We start from the raw sequence: 17,089 nt of genomic DNA on the forward strand, positions 1-17,089 counted from the left end.
CTGTTTTCAGCAGAATTGCCATGATGTTATCTTTATGCAGAAAACAAAAGTTCTCGGAATGACCTGGAAATCCACGGAGATTATTTTTGGAAAATAAGAAAAATACTGGCGAAAGAATCAAGGCCAGGGGGGCCACACCCTATCCAGGAGGGTGGAGGGCGCGCCCTTCCCCCCTGGGCGCGCCCCCTGTCTTCTGGGCCCCCTGGAGCTCCACCGACCTCAACTCCAACGCTATATATTCCGTTTCGCGGAGAAAAAAATCAGAGAGAAAGTTTCATCGCGTTTTACGATACGGAGCCGCCGCCAAGCCCTAATTTCTCTCGGAAGGGCTGATCTAGAGTCCGTTCGGGGCTCCGGAGAGGGGGATTCGTCGCCGCCGTCATCATCAACCATCCTCCATCACCAATTTCATGACGCTCACCGCCGTGCGTGAGTAATTCCATCATAGGCTTGCTGGACGGTGATGGGTTGGATGAGATTTATCATGTAATCAAGTTAGTTTTGTTAGGGTTTGATCCCTAGTATCCACTATGTCCTGAGATTGATGTTGCTACGACTTTGCTATGCTTAATGCTTGTCACTAGGGCCCGAGTGCCATGATTTCAGATCTGAACCTATTATGTTTTCATGAATATATGTGAATTCTTGATCCTATCTTGCAAGTCTATAGTCACCTATTATGTGTTATGATCCGACAACCCTGAAGTGACAATAATTGGGATACTTCTCGGTGATGACCATAGTTTGAGGAGTTCATGTATTCACTAAGTGCTAATGCTTTGGTCCGGTTCTCTATTAAAAGGAGGCCTTAATATCCCTTAGTTTCCACTAGGACCCCGCTGCCACGGGAGGGTAGGACAAAATATGTCATGCAAGTTCTTTTCCATAAGCATGTATGACTATATTCGGAATACATGCCTACATTACATTGATGAACTGGAGCTAGTTCTGTGTCACCCTAGGTTATAACTATTGCATGAGGAATCGCATCCGACATAATTATCCATCATTGATCCAATGCCTACGAGCTTTTCACATATTGTTCTTCGCTTATTTACTTTTCCATTGCTACTGTTACAATCACTACAAAACCCAAAAATATTACTTTTACTATCGTTACCATTACTATCATATTACTTTGCTACTAAATACTTTGCTGCAGATACTAAGTTATCCAGGTGTGGTTGAATTGACAACTCAACTGCTAATACTTGAGAATATTCTTTGGCTCCCCTTGTGTCGAATCAATAAATTTGGGTTGAATACTCTACCCTCGAAAGCTGTTGCGATCCCCTACACTTGTGGGTTATCAGGTAGCACATGATTTTATTGTTAAGAATAGGGAAAAGACGGTTAAGTACAAACTGATATTTGATAAAATTTGCCCTGAGATTATTACTTTGCCGGCTCCTTCTTTGTTTGACTTATCTGCAGGCAAGTACCTTGTTCCGCCGGAGGTCATTCACGCCTACCAAAACTCCACACCAGCTACAGAGCCAGAGCCGGAACCACAATTTGATCCTTCACGACAGTCTGTTTACCAGTGGGATCTGGAGGAGATTGCCAATCGGTGGCAACCTGAGGCTCCTTCTCAGTACGACCCCAATTACAACTTTGGATATCCGCCAGGCCATCCATGGGCATAGACCAACTTAGGCCAAAAGCCTAAGCTTGGGGGAGTACGTATCTCTCACCGACATTACATTTATGTTCACACGTTCATGCTAGTTGTCGGTGCTCATACTTTTTCACTGTAAAATCCATGCTAGTTTATTTTCCTTTTTATGCTTTCTTCTTGTGTGTTTGAAAAACCTTAAGAAAAACCAAAAAATAGCTATAGCTTTTAGCTAGTTTACTTTCTTGCTTGTAGTAGTATTCATTAAAAGAAAACACAAAAAGATTTCTCGTTCTTCTTTTGCTTGTTGGGAGCTTTCCCGTGTAAATAGTTTTATTTATTTTCTTTTCTTTGGGGGTCGATAGGAGAAGACCATAATGAAAATGTTGAAGTGGCTCTTATATACATTATTGTTGATTTAACCAAGAGCCCATATTACCTAGTCTTCTCCCTTGAATTGAATGCCTCCAGATTCCAGCTTAGTCCAATTCACGTGCACTATTATTATTATCATCGTTCGGTCGTGCAAGTGAAAGGCAATAATGACGATATATGATGAACTGATTGAGATGAGAGAAGCTGGTATGAACTCGACCTCTCTTGTTTTTGTAAATATGATTAGTTCATCGTTCCTGATTCAGCCTATTATGAATAAACATATTTGCAATGACAATTAGAGATTATAGTTGTTTATGCCATGCTTAATTAGCTAGGAGTTTATAATGGTTTATCTTGCGTGCCAACATGCTATTAAAATGATTGTGATGTGGTATAGTAGGGTGGTATCCTCCTTTGAATGATTCGAGTGACTCGACTTGGCACATGTTCACACATGTAATTGAAACAAATCAACATAGCCTTCACGATATTTATGTTCATGGTTGATTATATCCTACTCATGCTTGCACTCAATGTTTATTAATTTTAATGCATGTTCATGACTGTTGTCGCTCTCTAGCTGGTCGCTTCTCAGTCTTTTTCTAGCCTTCACTTGTACTAAGCGGGAATACTGCTTGTGCATCCAATTCCATAAACCCCAAAGTTATTCCATATGAGTCCACTATACCTTCCTATATGCGGTATCTACCTGCCGTTCCAAGTAAATTTGTATGTGCCAAACTCTAAACCTTCAAATAAAATTCTGTTTTGTATGCTCGAATAGCTCATGTATCAACTAGGGTTGTCTGTATCTTCCATGCTAGGCGGGTTATTCTCAAGAGGAGTGGACTCCGCTCCTCACTCACGAGAAAATGGCTGGTCACCGGGATGCCCAGTCCCATGCTTTAAGCAAATCAAATCAAAATAATTGCAAACAAAACTCCCCCAGGACTGTTGTTAGTTGGAGGCACTCGTTGTTTCGAGCAAGCCATGGATTGATGTTTGTTGGTGGAGGGGGAGTATAAACTTTACCATTCTGTTTGGGAACCGCCTATAATGTGTGTAGCATGGAAGATATCGAGATCTCTCGTTGTTATGTTGACAATGAAAGTATGCCACTCAAAATATTATTTATCTCTATTTCAAAATCGAGCTCTGGCACCTCTACAAATCCCTGCTTCCCTCTGCGAAGGGCCTATCTATTTACTTTTATGTTGAGTCATCACCCTCTTATTAAAAAGCACCAGTTGGAGAGCACTGTTGTCATTTGCATCCATTACTATTAATTTATATTGAGTATGACTGGATCTCTTTTACCATGAATTACAATGTTTAGTCAGTCCTTGATCTTTAAGGGTGCTCTGCATTTATGTTTTGCGGTCTCAGAAAGGGCTAGCGAGATACCATCTTGTTATATCATATTATGATTGTTTTGAGAAAGTGTTGTCATCCGAGATTTATTATTATTGCTCACTAAATGATTATGCCATTGATACGAGTAAACATGAGACCTAAGTGTTATTGTGAATATGGTTAGTCATAATCTTTGCTGAAAACTTGAATGTTGGCTTTACATATTTACAACAACAAGAGCAAACAGAGTTTGTAAAAGTTTTTCTTTATCACTTTCAGTTTGTCAACTGAATTGCTTGAGGACAAGCAAAGGTTTAAGCTTGGGGGAGTTGATACGTCTCCAATGTATCTACTTTTCCAAACACTTTTGCCCTTGTTTTGGACTCTAACTTGCATGATTTGAATGGAACTAACCCGGACTGACGTTGTTTTCAGCAGAATTGCCATGATGTTATCTTTGTGCAGAAAACAAAAGTTCTCGGAATGACCTGGAAATCCACGGAGATTATTTTTGGAAAATAAGAAAAATACTGGCGAAAGAATCAAGGCCAGGGGGCCCACACCCTGTCCAGGAGGGTGGGGGTGCGCCCTTCCCCCTGGGCGCGCCCCCTGTCTCCCGGGCCCCCTGGAGCTCCACCGACCTCAACTCCAACTCTATATATTCACGTTCGGGGAGAAAAAAATCAGAGAGAAGGATTCATCACGTTTTACGATACGGAGCCGCCGCCAAGCCCTAATCTCTCTCGGGAGGGCTGATCTGGAGTCCGTTCGGGGCTCCGGAGAGGGGAATCCGTCGCCATCGTCATCATCAACCTTCCTCCATCACCAATTTCATGATGCTCACCGCCGTGCATGAGTAATTCCATCGTAGGCTTGTTGGACGGTGATGGGTTGGATGAGATTTATCATGTAATCGAGTTAGTTTTGTTAGGGTTTGATCCCTAGTATCCACTATGTTCTGAGATTGATGTTGCTATGACTTTGCTATGCTTAATGCTTGTCACTAGGGCCCGAGTGCCATGATTTCAGATCTGAACCTATTATGTTTTCATGAATATATGTGAGTTCTTGATCCTATCTTGCAAGTCTATAGTCACCTACTATGTGTTATGATCCGGCAACCCCGAAGTGACAATAATCGGAACCACTCCCGGTGATGACCATAGTTTGAGGAGTTCATGTATTCACTATGTGTTAATTCTTTGGTCCGGTACTCTATTAAAAGGAGGCCTTAATATCCCTTAGTTTCCAATAGGACCCCGCTGCCACGGGAGGGTAGGACAAAAGATGTCATGCAAGTTCTTTCCCATAAGCACGTATGACTATATTCGGAATACATGCCTACGTTACATTGATGAATTGAAGCTAGTTCTTTGTCACCCTATGTTATAACTGTTGCATGAATAATCGCATCCGACATAATTCTCCATCACCAATCCAATGCCTACGAGCTTTTCACATATTGTTCTTCGCTTATTTACTTTTCCGTTGCTACTGTTACAATCACTATAAAACTACTACCGTTACTCCTGCCACTGTTACCGTTACTATCATACTACTTTGCTGCTAAATACTTTGCTGCAGATATTAAGTTATCCAGGTGTGGTTGAATTGACAACTCAACTGCTAATACTTGAGAATATTCTTTGGCTCCCCTTGTGTCGAATCAATAAATTTGGGTTGAATACTCTACCCTCGAAAATTGTTGCGATCCCCTATACTTGTGGGTTATCAACGTACTCTTGTCCCCATCCATGATAAGCCACCCCCTGGCATATGTCGCACGATATCCCCGACAGCAAGATCCTTCAAGTAAGTTGTCATCGGTGCAATAAGGCAATAAAAATTGCTTCTAAAAGTGTTAGATCATTTAGTGTAAGAGAAAATTGAGCGGTGTACGAACTTGTGATGGCAAAAAATAAAAGCGACAGACTGCATAATAAAGGTTGCTATCATAAGGGGCAATATAACATGATGTTCTTTTGCACTAAGGGGTTGAGCATACAAACAAAAAGCGCATGGCAACCTCTACTTCCCTCTGCGAAGGGCCTATTTTTTACTTTTATGTATTTACTTTCAGCATGAGTAAAAGTTTTTCTCTCTATTCCTTTTTATTTTTCTCTTTTGGCAAGCATCATGTGGTGAGGAAAGATCTAGGCACATATATCCAGTTCGATATGGGTAGCATGAGTTATTATTGTTGACATCACCCTTGAGGTGAATACATTGGGAGGCAAAGCAATAAGCCCCTATCTTTCTATGTGTCCGGTTGAAACGTTTTGCTCATGTGTATGTGGTGAGTGTTAGCAATCATAGAAGACTATATGATGGTTGAGTATGTGGAGCTCTTACTTAAACTCTGTTGAATAAGTTGAATTACAATTGCTTGGTGACTTAGAACATAGGTTGTTGAGTTTCAAGAGAATTCATTGTTTGAACCTTAACATGCAAATTGGTTGCTACTTTAACATGAGAAGTTTTATAAGAAAGAATTGTTGTTATGATGCTAGAAAAAGTGATTGAAATTATCATTGATCAAACTTATGCACTTTGTTGGCATTCACACTTCATAAATTATTTCTTTTATCATTTACCTACTCGAGGACGAGTAGGAATTAAGCTTGGGGATGCTGATACGTCTCCAACGTATCTATAATTTATGAAGTATTCACGCTATTATATTATCATTCTTGGATGTTTGACAATCATTTTATAGCAACTTTATATCATTTTTTGGGACTAACCTATTGACCCAGTGCCCAGTGCTAGTTGCTGTTTTTTGCTTGTTTTTTACATCTTAGGAAATCAATATCAAACGAAGTCCAAACGCCGCGAAACTTTTTGTGGATTTTTTATGGACCAGAAGACATTTGTTGGGATAGAGCAGCACCTGGGGGGTGCCCCAAGGGGGGCACAGCCCACCAGGGCATACCTGGGGGCCCAGGCGCGCCCAGGTGGGTTGTGCCCACCTCGGTGGCCTCCCGTACCCTCTCTTCACCGTATAAATAGTCAAATATTCCAAAAACCCTCGGGGTTAACCTAGATCAGAAGTTCCGCCGCTGCAGGCCTCTCTAGCCACCGAAAACCAATCTAGACCCCGTTCCAGCACCCTGTCGGAGGGGGGAATCATCACCGGTGGCCATCTTCATCATCCCGGCGGCCACCACCATGAGGAGGGAGTAGTCCACCCTCTGAGGGTTTGTACCAGTAGCTATGTGTTTAATCTCTCTCTCTCTCTCGTGTTCTTGAGATGTCACGATCTTGATGTATCGCGGGCTTTGTTAATATTCGGATCATATGGTGTTTCCCCCTCTTTATCTTGTTGTGATGAATTGAGTTTTCCCTTTGAGATTTTGTTTTATCGGATTGAATACTTTTATGGATTTGAGAGCACTTGATATATGCCTTGCATATGAATACTCGTGGTGACAATGGGGTATCATATTGATTCACTTGATATGTGTTTTGGCACTCAACTCGCGGATTCCCGAGGTGACATTGGGGTAATCTACGCATAGGGGTTGATGCACGTTCTTGTCTTTGTTTCTCCAGTAGAAATCTTGGGGCACTCTTTGAGGTTCTTTGTGTTGGATTGAGTATTATGAATCTGAAATTATTTGGTGTTATTTTATTATGAACTCTTGGATAGATCGATCGGAAAGAATAGCTTCGAGGTGGTTTCGTATCCTACAAATGGTTTCTTCTTATGTTCTCCGCTAGGTAAGAACTTTGGAGTGATTCTTTGTTGCATGCTGAGGGATGGTTATGTGATCCAATTATATTAGCATTGTTGGGAGATTGCACTAGCGAAAGTACGGACCCTAGGCCTCATTTTCACGCATTGAAATACCGTTTGTTCTCCAGTTTATCAATTGCTACCTTGTTGTTTATTGTTCTTATTACAAAAATCAATATCTACTATCCATATTACACTTGTATCACCATCTCTTCGCCGAACTAGTGCACCTATACAAATTACCATTGTATTTGGTCTGTTGGGGACACAAGTGACTTTTTATTATTTGGTTGCAGGGTTGTTTGAGAGAGACCATCTTTGTCCTACGCTTCCCACGGATTGATAAACCTTAGGTCATCCACTTGAGGGAAAATTGCTACTGTCCTACAAAACTCTGCGCTTTGAGGCCCAAAACGTGTCTACAAGAATAAAGTTGCGTAGTAGACATCACTACTCCGCATAAGTTAGTTTCACTGTTTTTTCTTGTGTGCATCTGATGTCTACTACGCAACTTTATTCTTGTAGACACGTTTTGGGCCTCAAAGGGCAGAGTTTTGTAGGACAGTAGCAATTTTCCCTCAAGTGGATGACCTAAGGCTCATCAATCCGTGAGAGGTGTAGGATGAAGATGGTCTCTCTCAAACGACCCTGCAACCAAATACAAGAAATCTCTTGTGTCCCCAACACACCCAATGGCAAATTGTTTAGGTGCACTAGTTCAGCGAAGAGATGATGATAAAAGTGTAATATTGATGGTAGAAATATATTTTTTATAATCTGAATAAATAAAAACAGCAAGGTAGCAAATAGTAAATGGGCACAAAAACGGTATTGCAATGCTTGAAAATGAGCCCTAGGGTCCATACTTTTGCTAGTGCAACCTCTCAACAATGCTAACATAGTTGGATCATATGATTATCCCTCAAAGCATATTAAAGAATCGCTCCCGAGTTCCTATTAGCGGAGAACAAAAGATATAAATTGTCTGTAGGGTACGAAACCACCTCAAAGCTATTCTTTTCGTTCGATCTGTCCTAGAGTTCGTACTAGAATAACGCAAGCTATTCTTTCCAATCGATCTAATCAAGAGTTCGTACAAAAGTAGCACCAAAGCAAACTCATATTCATAATACTCAATCCACACAAAGAACTACAAGGGGCCCCAAAGTTTATATCGGAGAAAAGATAATAAAAACGTGCATCTACCCCTATGTTGTTGGGGAACGTAGTAATAATTCAAAATTTTCCTACGTGTCACCAAGATCAATCTAGGAGATGCTATCAACGAGAGAGAGGGAGTGCATCTTCATACCCTAGAAGATCGCTAAGCGGAAGCGTTACAAGGAACGCGGATGATGGAGTTGTACTCGCGGCGATTCAAATCGCAGAAGATCCGATCTAGCGCCGAACGGACGGCGCCTCCGCGTTCAACACACGTATAGCCGGGGGACGTCTCCTCCTTCTTGATCCAGCAAGGGCGAAGGAGAAGTTGAGGAAGAACTCCGACAGCACGACGGCGTGGTGGTGATGGAGCTCGTGGTTCTCCGGCAGGGCTTCGCCAAGCACTACGGAGGAGGAGGAGGTGTTGGAGAGGCGGAGAGGCTGCGCCAGGAGAAGGGTATGGCAGCCCTCCCACCCCCCCCACTATTTATAGGGGAAGGGGAGAGGGGGCCGGCCCCCTAGATCCCATCTACATGGGGGGGGGCGGCCAAGGGGGGGACTTGCCCCCCAAGTTTGGTGGGAGGCGCCCCCACCCCCTAGGGTTTCCAACCCTAGGCGCCTTGGGCCCTTGGGGTGGGGCGCACCAGCCCACTAGGGGGCTTTCCCACCCTTGTTCAGCCCATTAAGTCCCCCGAGGCAGATGGCCCCACCTGGTGGACCCCCGGACACCTTTTGGTGGTCCCGGTACAATACCAATAACCCCCGAAACAATTCCGGCGACTGAAACTGGGCTTCCCATATATAAATCTTCACCTCCGGACCATTCCGGAACTCCTCGTGACATCCGGGATCTCATCCGGGACTCCGAACAACCTTCGGTAACCACATACTATTTCCCAAAACAACTCTAGCGTCACCGAACCTTAAGTGTGTAGACCCTACGGGTTCGGGAACCATGCAGACATGACCGAGACATCTCTCCGGCCAATAACCAACAGTGGGATCTGGATACCCATGTTGGATCCCACATGTTCCACGACGATCTCATCGGATGAACCACCATGTCGGGGATTCAATCAATCCCGTATGCAATTCCCTTTGTCTATCGGTATGTTACTTGCCCGAGATTTGATCGTCGGCATCCCCATACCTCGTTAAATCTAGTTACCGGCAAGTCTCTTTACTCGTTCCGTAACACATGATCCCATGACCAACTCCGTAGTCACATTGAGCTCATTATGATGATGCATTACCAAGTGGGCCCAGAGATACCTCTCCGTCATACGGAGTGACAAATCGCAGTCTCGATTCGTGCCAACCCAACAGACACTTTCGGAGATACCTGTAGTGTACCTTTATAGCCACCAAGTTACGTTGTGACGTTTGGTACACCCAAAGCATTCCTACGGTATCCGGGAGTTGCACAATCTCATGGTCTAAGGAAACGATAATTGACATTAGAAAAGCTCTAGCGAAACGAACTACACGATCTTGTGCTACGCTTAGGACTGGGTCTTGTCCATCACATCATTCTCCCAATGATGTGATCCCATTGTCAATGACATCCAATGTCCATGGCGAGGAAACCATGACCATCTATTGATCAACGAGCTAGTCAACTAGAGGCTTACTAGGGACATATTACGATCTATGTATTCACACATGCATTACAGTTTCCGGTTAATACAATTATAGCATGAACAATAGACAATTATCATGAACAAGGAAATATAATAATAACCAATTTATTATTGCCTCTAGGGCATATTTCCAACAGTCTCCCACTTGCACTAGAGTCAATAATCTAGTTACATTGTGACGAGCCGAACACCCATAGAGTTCTGGTGTTGATCATGTTTTCCTCGTGGAAGAGGTTTAGTCAACGGATATGCGACATTCAGATCCGTATGCACTTTACAAATATATATGTCTCCATCTTGAATATATTCACGAATGGAGTTGAAGCGATGCTTGATATGCCTGGACTTCTTGTGAAACCTGGGCTCCTTGGCAAGGGCAATAGCTCCAGTGTTGTCACAGAAGAGAGTCATCGGGCCCGACGCATTGGGAATAACTCCTAGGTCGGTGATGAACTCCTTCATCTAGACTGCTTCCTGTGCTACCTCCGAGGCAGCTATGTACTCCGCTGATGTAGATCCCGCAACGACGCTTTGCTTGCAACTGCACCAGCTGACTGCCCCACCATTCAAAATATACACGTATCTGTTTTGTGACTTGGAGTCATCCAGATCTGTGTCGAAGCTAGCATCGACGTAACCCTTTACGACGAGCTCTTCGTCACCTCCATAAACGAGAAACATATCCTTAGTCCTTTTCAGGTACTTTAGGATATTCTTGACCACTGTCCAATGTTCCATACCGGGATTACTTTGGTACCTCCCTACCAAACTTATGGCAAGGTTCACATCGGGTCTGGTACACAGCATGGCATACATAATAGACCCTATGGCTGAGGCATAGGGGATGACACTCATCTTTTCTCTATCTTCTGCCGAGGTCGGGCATTGAGCCATGCTCAATCTCACACCTTACAATACAGGCAAGAACCCCTTCTTGGACTGATCCATATTGAACTTCTTCAATATCTTGTCAAGGTATGTGCTTTGCGAAAAACCAATAAGGCGTCTCGATCTATCTCTATAGATCTTGATGCCTAATATGTAAGCAGCTTCTCCAAGGTCCTTCATTGAAAAACACTTATTCAAGTAGGCCTTTATGCTTTCCAAAAGTTCTATATCATTTCCCATCAATAGTATGTCATCCACATATAATATGAGAAATGCTACAGAGCTCCCACTCACTTTCTTGTAAACACAAGCTTCTCCATAAGTCTGCATAAACCCAAACGCTTTGATCATTTCATCAAAGCGAATGTTCCAACTCCGAGATGCTTGCACCTGCCCATAGATGGAGCGCTGGAGCTTGCATATCTTGTCAGCATTCTTAGGATCGACAAAACCTTCCAGCTGCATCATATACAATTCTTCCTTAAGGAAACCATTAAGGAATGTCGATTTGATGTCCATTTGCCATATCTCATAATCATAGAATGCGGCAATTGCTAACATGATTCGGACGGACTTCAGCTTAGCTACGGGTGAGAAGGTCTCATCGTAGTCAACCCCTTGAACTTGTCGATAACCCTTAGCGACAAGCCGAGCCTTATAGATGGTCACATTACCATCCGCGTCAGTCTTCTTCTTAAAGATCCATTTATTCTCTATGGCTTGCCGATCATCGGGCAAGTCTGTCAAAGTCCATACTTCGTTTTCATACATGGATCCTATCTCGGATTTAATGGCTTCAAGCCATTTGTTGGAACCCGGGCCTGCCATCGCTTCTTCATAGTTTGAAGGTTCACCATTGTCTAACAACATGATTTCCAGGACAGGGTTGCCATACCACTCTGGTGCGGAACGTGTCCTTGTGGACCTACGAAGTTCAGTAGCAACTTGATCCGGAGTCTCATGATCATCATCATTAACTTCCTCTCTAGTCGGTGCACGCACCACAGAAACATCTTCCTGAGCTGCGCTACTTTCCGGTTCAAGAGGCTGTATCTCATCAAGTTCTACTTTCCTCCCACTTACTCCTTTCGAGAGAAACTCTTTCTCTAGAAAGGATCCATTCTTGGCAACAAAGATCTTGCCTTCGGATCTGAGGTAGAAGGTATACCCAATAGTTTCCTTAGGGTATCCTATGAAGACGCATTTTTCCGACTTGGGTTCGAGCTTTTCAGGTTGAAGTTTCTTGACATAAGCATTGCATCCCCAAACTTTCAGAAATGACAGCTTAGGTTTCTTCCCAAACCATAATTCATACGGTGTCGTCTCAACGGATTTCGACGGAGCCCTATTTAAAGTGAATGCGGCAGTCTCTAAAGCATAACCCGAAAATGATAGCGGTAGATCGGTAAGAGACATCATAGATCGCACCATATCCAATAGAGTGCGATTACGATGTTCGAACACACCATTACGCTGTGGTGTTCCATGCGGCGTGAGCTGTGAAACAATTCCACATTTCCTTAAGTGTGTGCCAAACTCGTGACTCAAATATTCCCCTCCACGATCTGATTGTAAGAACTTTATTTTCCTGTCACGTTGATTCTCAACCTCACTCTGAAATTCCTTGAACTTTTCAAAGGTCTCAGACTTGTGTTTCATTAAGTAGACATATCCATATCTACTTAAGTCATCAGTGAGGGTGAGGACATAACGATAGCCACCGCGAGCCTCAACGCTCATTGGACCGCACACATCAGTATGTATGATTTCCAATAAGTTGGTTGCTCGCTCCATTGATCCGAAGAACAGAGTCTTGTTCATTTTGCCCATGAGGCATGGTTCGCATGTGTCAAATGATTCATAATCAAGAGACTCCAAAAGTCCATCTGCATGGAGTTTCTTCATGCGTTTGACACCAATGTGACCAAGACGGCAGTGCCACAAGTATGTGGGACTATCATTATCAACCTTACATCTTTTGGCATTTACACTATGAATATGTGTAACATCACGTTCGAGATTCAATAAAAATAAACCATTGACCAGCGGGGCATGACCATAAAACATATCTCTCATATAAATAGAACAACCATTATTCTCGGATTTAAATGAGTAGCCATCTCGCATTAAACGAGATCCAGATACAATGTTCATGCTCAAAGCTGGCACTAAATAACAATTATTGAGGTTTAAAATTAACCCCGTAGGTAAATGTAGAGGTAGCGTGCCGACGGCGATCACATCGACCTTGGAACCATTCCCGACGCGCATCGTCACCTCGTCCTTCGCCAGTCTCCGTTTATTTTGCAGCTCCTGTTTTGAGTTACAAATATGAGTAACCGCATCGGTATCAAATACCCAGGAGCTACTACGAGCGCTGGTAAGGTACACATCAATAACATGTATATCACATATACCTTTGGTGTTGCCGGCCTTCTTATCCGCTAAGTACTTGGGGCAGTTCCGCTTCCAGTGACCATTTCCCTTGCAATAAAAGCACTGAGTCTCGGGCTTGGGTCCATTCTTTGGCTTCTTCCCGGCAACTGATTTACCGGGCGCGGCAACCCCCTTGTCATCCTTCTTGGAGTTCTTCTTACCCTTGCCTTTCTTGAAACTAGTGGTCTTATTTACCATCAACACTTGATGTTCCTTTTTTATCTCTACCTCCGCTGATTTTAGCATTGAAAATAACTCAGGAATGGTCTTTTCCATCCCTTGCATATTGTAGTTCATCACAAAGCTCTTGTAGCTAGGTGGAAGAGACTGGAGGATTCTGTCAATGACCGAGTCATCTGGAAGATTAACTCCCAGCTGAGACAAGCGGTTGTGCAACCCAGACATCTTGAGTATATGCTTGCTGACAGAACTGTTTTCCTCCATCTTACAACTGTAGAACTTGTCGGAGACTTCATATCTCTCGACTCGGGCATGAGCTTAAAAAACCATTTCAAGCTCTTGGAACATCTCATATGCTCTGTGCTGCTCAAAACGCTTTTGGAGCCCCGGTTCTAAGCTGTAAAGCATGCCGCACTGAACCAGGGAGTAATCATCACTACGCGGCTGCCAGGCGTTCATAACGTCTTGAGTTGCTGGGAAAATGGGTGCGTCACCTAGCGGTGCTTCAAGGACATATGCTTTCTTGGCAGCTATGAGGATGATCCTCAAGTTACGGACCCAATCCGTATAGTTGCTACCATCGTCTTTCAGCTTGGTTTTCTCTAGGAACGCGTTGAAGTTGAGGGCAACATTAGCGTGGGCCATTTGATCTACAAGACATATTGTAAAGATATTTTAGACTAAGTTCATGATAATTAAGTTCATCTAATCAAATTATTTAATGAACTCCCACTCAGATAGACATCCCTCTAGTCATCTAAGTGATACATGATCCGAATCGACTAGGCCGTGTCCGATCATCACGTGAGACGGACTAGTCATCAACGGTGAACATCTCCATGTTGATCGTATCTACTATACGACTCATGTTCGACCTTTCGGTCTCTCGTGTTCCGAGGCCATGTCTGTACATGCTAGGCTCGTCAAGTCAACCTAAGTGTTTTGCATGTGTAAATCTGGCTTACACCCGTTGTATGCGAACGTTAGAATCTATCACACCCGATCATCACGTGGTGCTTCGAAACAACGAACCTTCGCAACGGTGCACAGTTAGGGGGAACACTTTTCTTGAAATTTTAGTGAGGGATCATCTTATTTATGCTACCGTCATTCTGAGCAAATAAGATGTAAACATGACAAACATCACATGCAAATCATAAAGTGACATGATATGGCCAATATCATCTTGCGCCTTTGATCTCCATCTTCGAGGCGCGGCATGATCACCTTCGTCACCGGCATAACACCATGATCTCCATCATCATGATCTCCATCATCGTGTCTTCATGAAGTTGTCTCGCCAACTATTACTTATACTACTATGGCTAACGATTAGCAATAAGGTAAAGTAATTACATGGCGTTTTCAATGACACGCAGGTCATACAATAAATTAAGACAACTCCTATGGCTCCTGCCGGTTGTCATACTCATCGACATGCAAGTCGTGATTCCTATTACAAGAACATGATCAATCTCATACATCATATATATCATTCATCACATCCTTTTGGCCATATCACATCACATAGCATACCCTGCAAAAACAAGTTAGACGTCCTCTAATTGTTGTTGCATGTTTTACGTGGCTGCTATGGGTTTCTAGCAAGAATATTTCTTACCTATGCAAAAGCCACAACGGTGATAGGCCAATTGCTATTTACCTTTCATAAGGACCCTTTTCATCGAATCCGATCCGACTAAAGTGGGAGAGACAGACACCCGCTAGCCACCTTATGCATCAAGTGCATGTCGGTCGATGGAACCAGTCTCACGTAAGCGTACGTGTAAGTTCGGTCCGGGCTGCTTCATCCCACAATGCCGCCGAATCAAGATAAGGCTAGTAACGGTAAGCAAATTGAACAAATCATCGCCCACAACTACTTTGTGCTCTACTTGTGCATAGAATCTACGCATAGACCTAGCTCTGATATCACTGTTGGGGAACATAGTAATAATTCAAAATATTCCTACGTGTCACCAAGATCAATCTAGGAGATGCTAGCAACGAGAGAGAGGGAGTGCATCTTCGTACCCTTGAAGATCGCTAAGCAGAAGCGTTACAAGGAACACGGATGATGGAGTCGTACTCGCGGCGATTCAAATCGCGGAAGATCCGATCTAGTGCCGAACGGACGACACCTCCGCGTTCAACACACGTACAACCTAGGGACGTCTCCTCCTTCTTGATCCAGCAAGGGGGAAGGAGAAGTTGAGGAAGAACTCCGACAGCATGACAACGTGGTGGTGATGGAGCTCGTGGTTCTCCGGCAGGGCTTCGCCAAGCACTACGGAGGAGGAGGAGGTGTTGGAGAGGGGGAGGGGCTGCGCCAGGAGAAGGGTATGGCAGCCCTCCCACCCACCCCCCACTATTTATAGGGGGAAGGGGAGAGGGGACCAGCCCCCTAGATCCCATCTACAAGGGGGGACTTGCCCCCCAAGTTTGGTGGGAGGCGCCCCCACCCCCTAGGGTTTCCAACCCTAGGCGCCTTGGGCCCTTGGGGTGGGGTCCACTAGACCACTAGGGGGCTGGTTCCCACCCTTGTTCAGCCCATTAAGTCCCCCGAGGCAGGTGGCCCCACCCGGTGGACCCCCGGACACCTTTCGGTGGTCCCGGTACAATACCGATAACCCCCGAAACAATTCCGGCGACTGAAACTGGACTTCCCATATATAAATCTTCACCTCCGGACCATTCCGGAACTCCTCGTGACGTCCGGAATCTCATCCGGGACTCCGAACAACCTTCGGTAACCACATACTATTTCCCATAACAACTCTAGCATCACCGAACCTTAAGTGTGTAGACCCTACGGGTTCGGGAACCATGTAGACATGACCGAGACATCTCTCCGGCCAATAACCAACAGCGGGATCTGGATACCCATGTTGGCTCCCACATGTTCCACGATGATCTCATCGGATGAACCATGATGTCGGGGATTCAATCAATCCCGTATACAATTCCCTTTGTCTATCGGTATGTTACTTGCCCGAGATTCGATCGTCGGCATCCCCATACCTCGTTCAATCTTGTTACCGGCAAGTCTCTTTACTCGTTCCGTAACACATGATCCCATGACCAACTCCTTAGTCACATTGAGCTCATTATGATGATGCATTACCAAGTGGGCCCAAAGATACCTCTCCGTCATACGGAGTGACAAATCCCAGTCTCGATTCATGCCAACCCAACATACACTTTCGGAGATACCTGTAGTGCACCTTTATAGCCACCCAGTTACGTTGTGACGTTTGGTACACCCAAAGCATTCCTACGGTATCCGGGAGTTGCACAATCTCATGGTCTAAGGAAACGATACTTGACATTAGAAAAGCTCTAGCAAAATGAACTACACGATCTTGTGCTACGCTTAGGATTGGGTCTTGTCCATCACATCGTTCTCCCAATGATGTGATCCCGTTATCAACGACATCCAATGTCCATGGCCAGGAAACCATGAACATCTATTGATCAACGAGCTAGTCAACTAGATGCTTACTAGGGACATTTTACGATCTATGTATTCACAGATGCATTACGGTTTCCGGTTAATACAATTATAGCATGAACAATAGACAATTATCATGAACAAGGAAATATAATAATAACCAATTTATTATTGCCTCTAGGGCATATTTCCAACATATGCATAGATTACCCCAATATCACCGCATGAATCCGCGAGTTGAATGCCATAAC

This window comes from Triticum aestivum, chromosome 6D, assembly GCF_018294505.1.
Source record: "Triticum aestivum cultivar Chinese Spring chromosome 6D, IWGSC CS RefSeq v2.1, whole genome shotgun sequence".
In the NCBI taxonomy this organism is placed as follows: Eukaryota; Viridiplantae; Streptophyta; class Magnoliopsida; order Poales; family Poaceae; genus Triticum; species Triticum aestivum.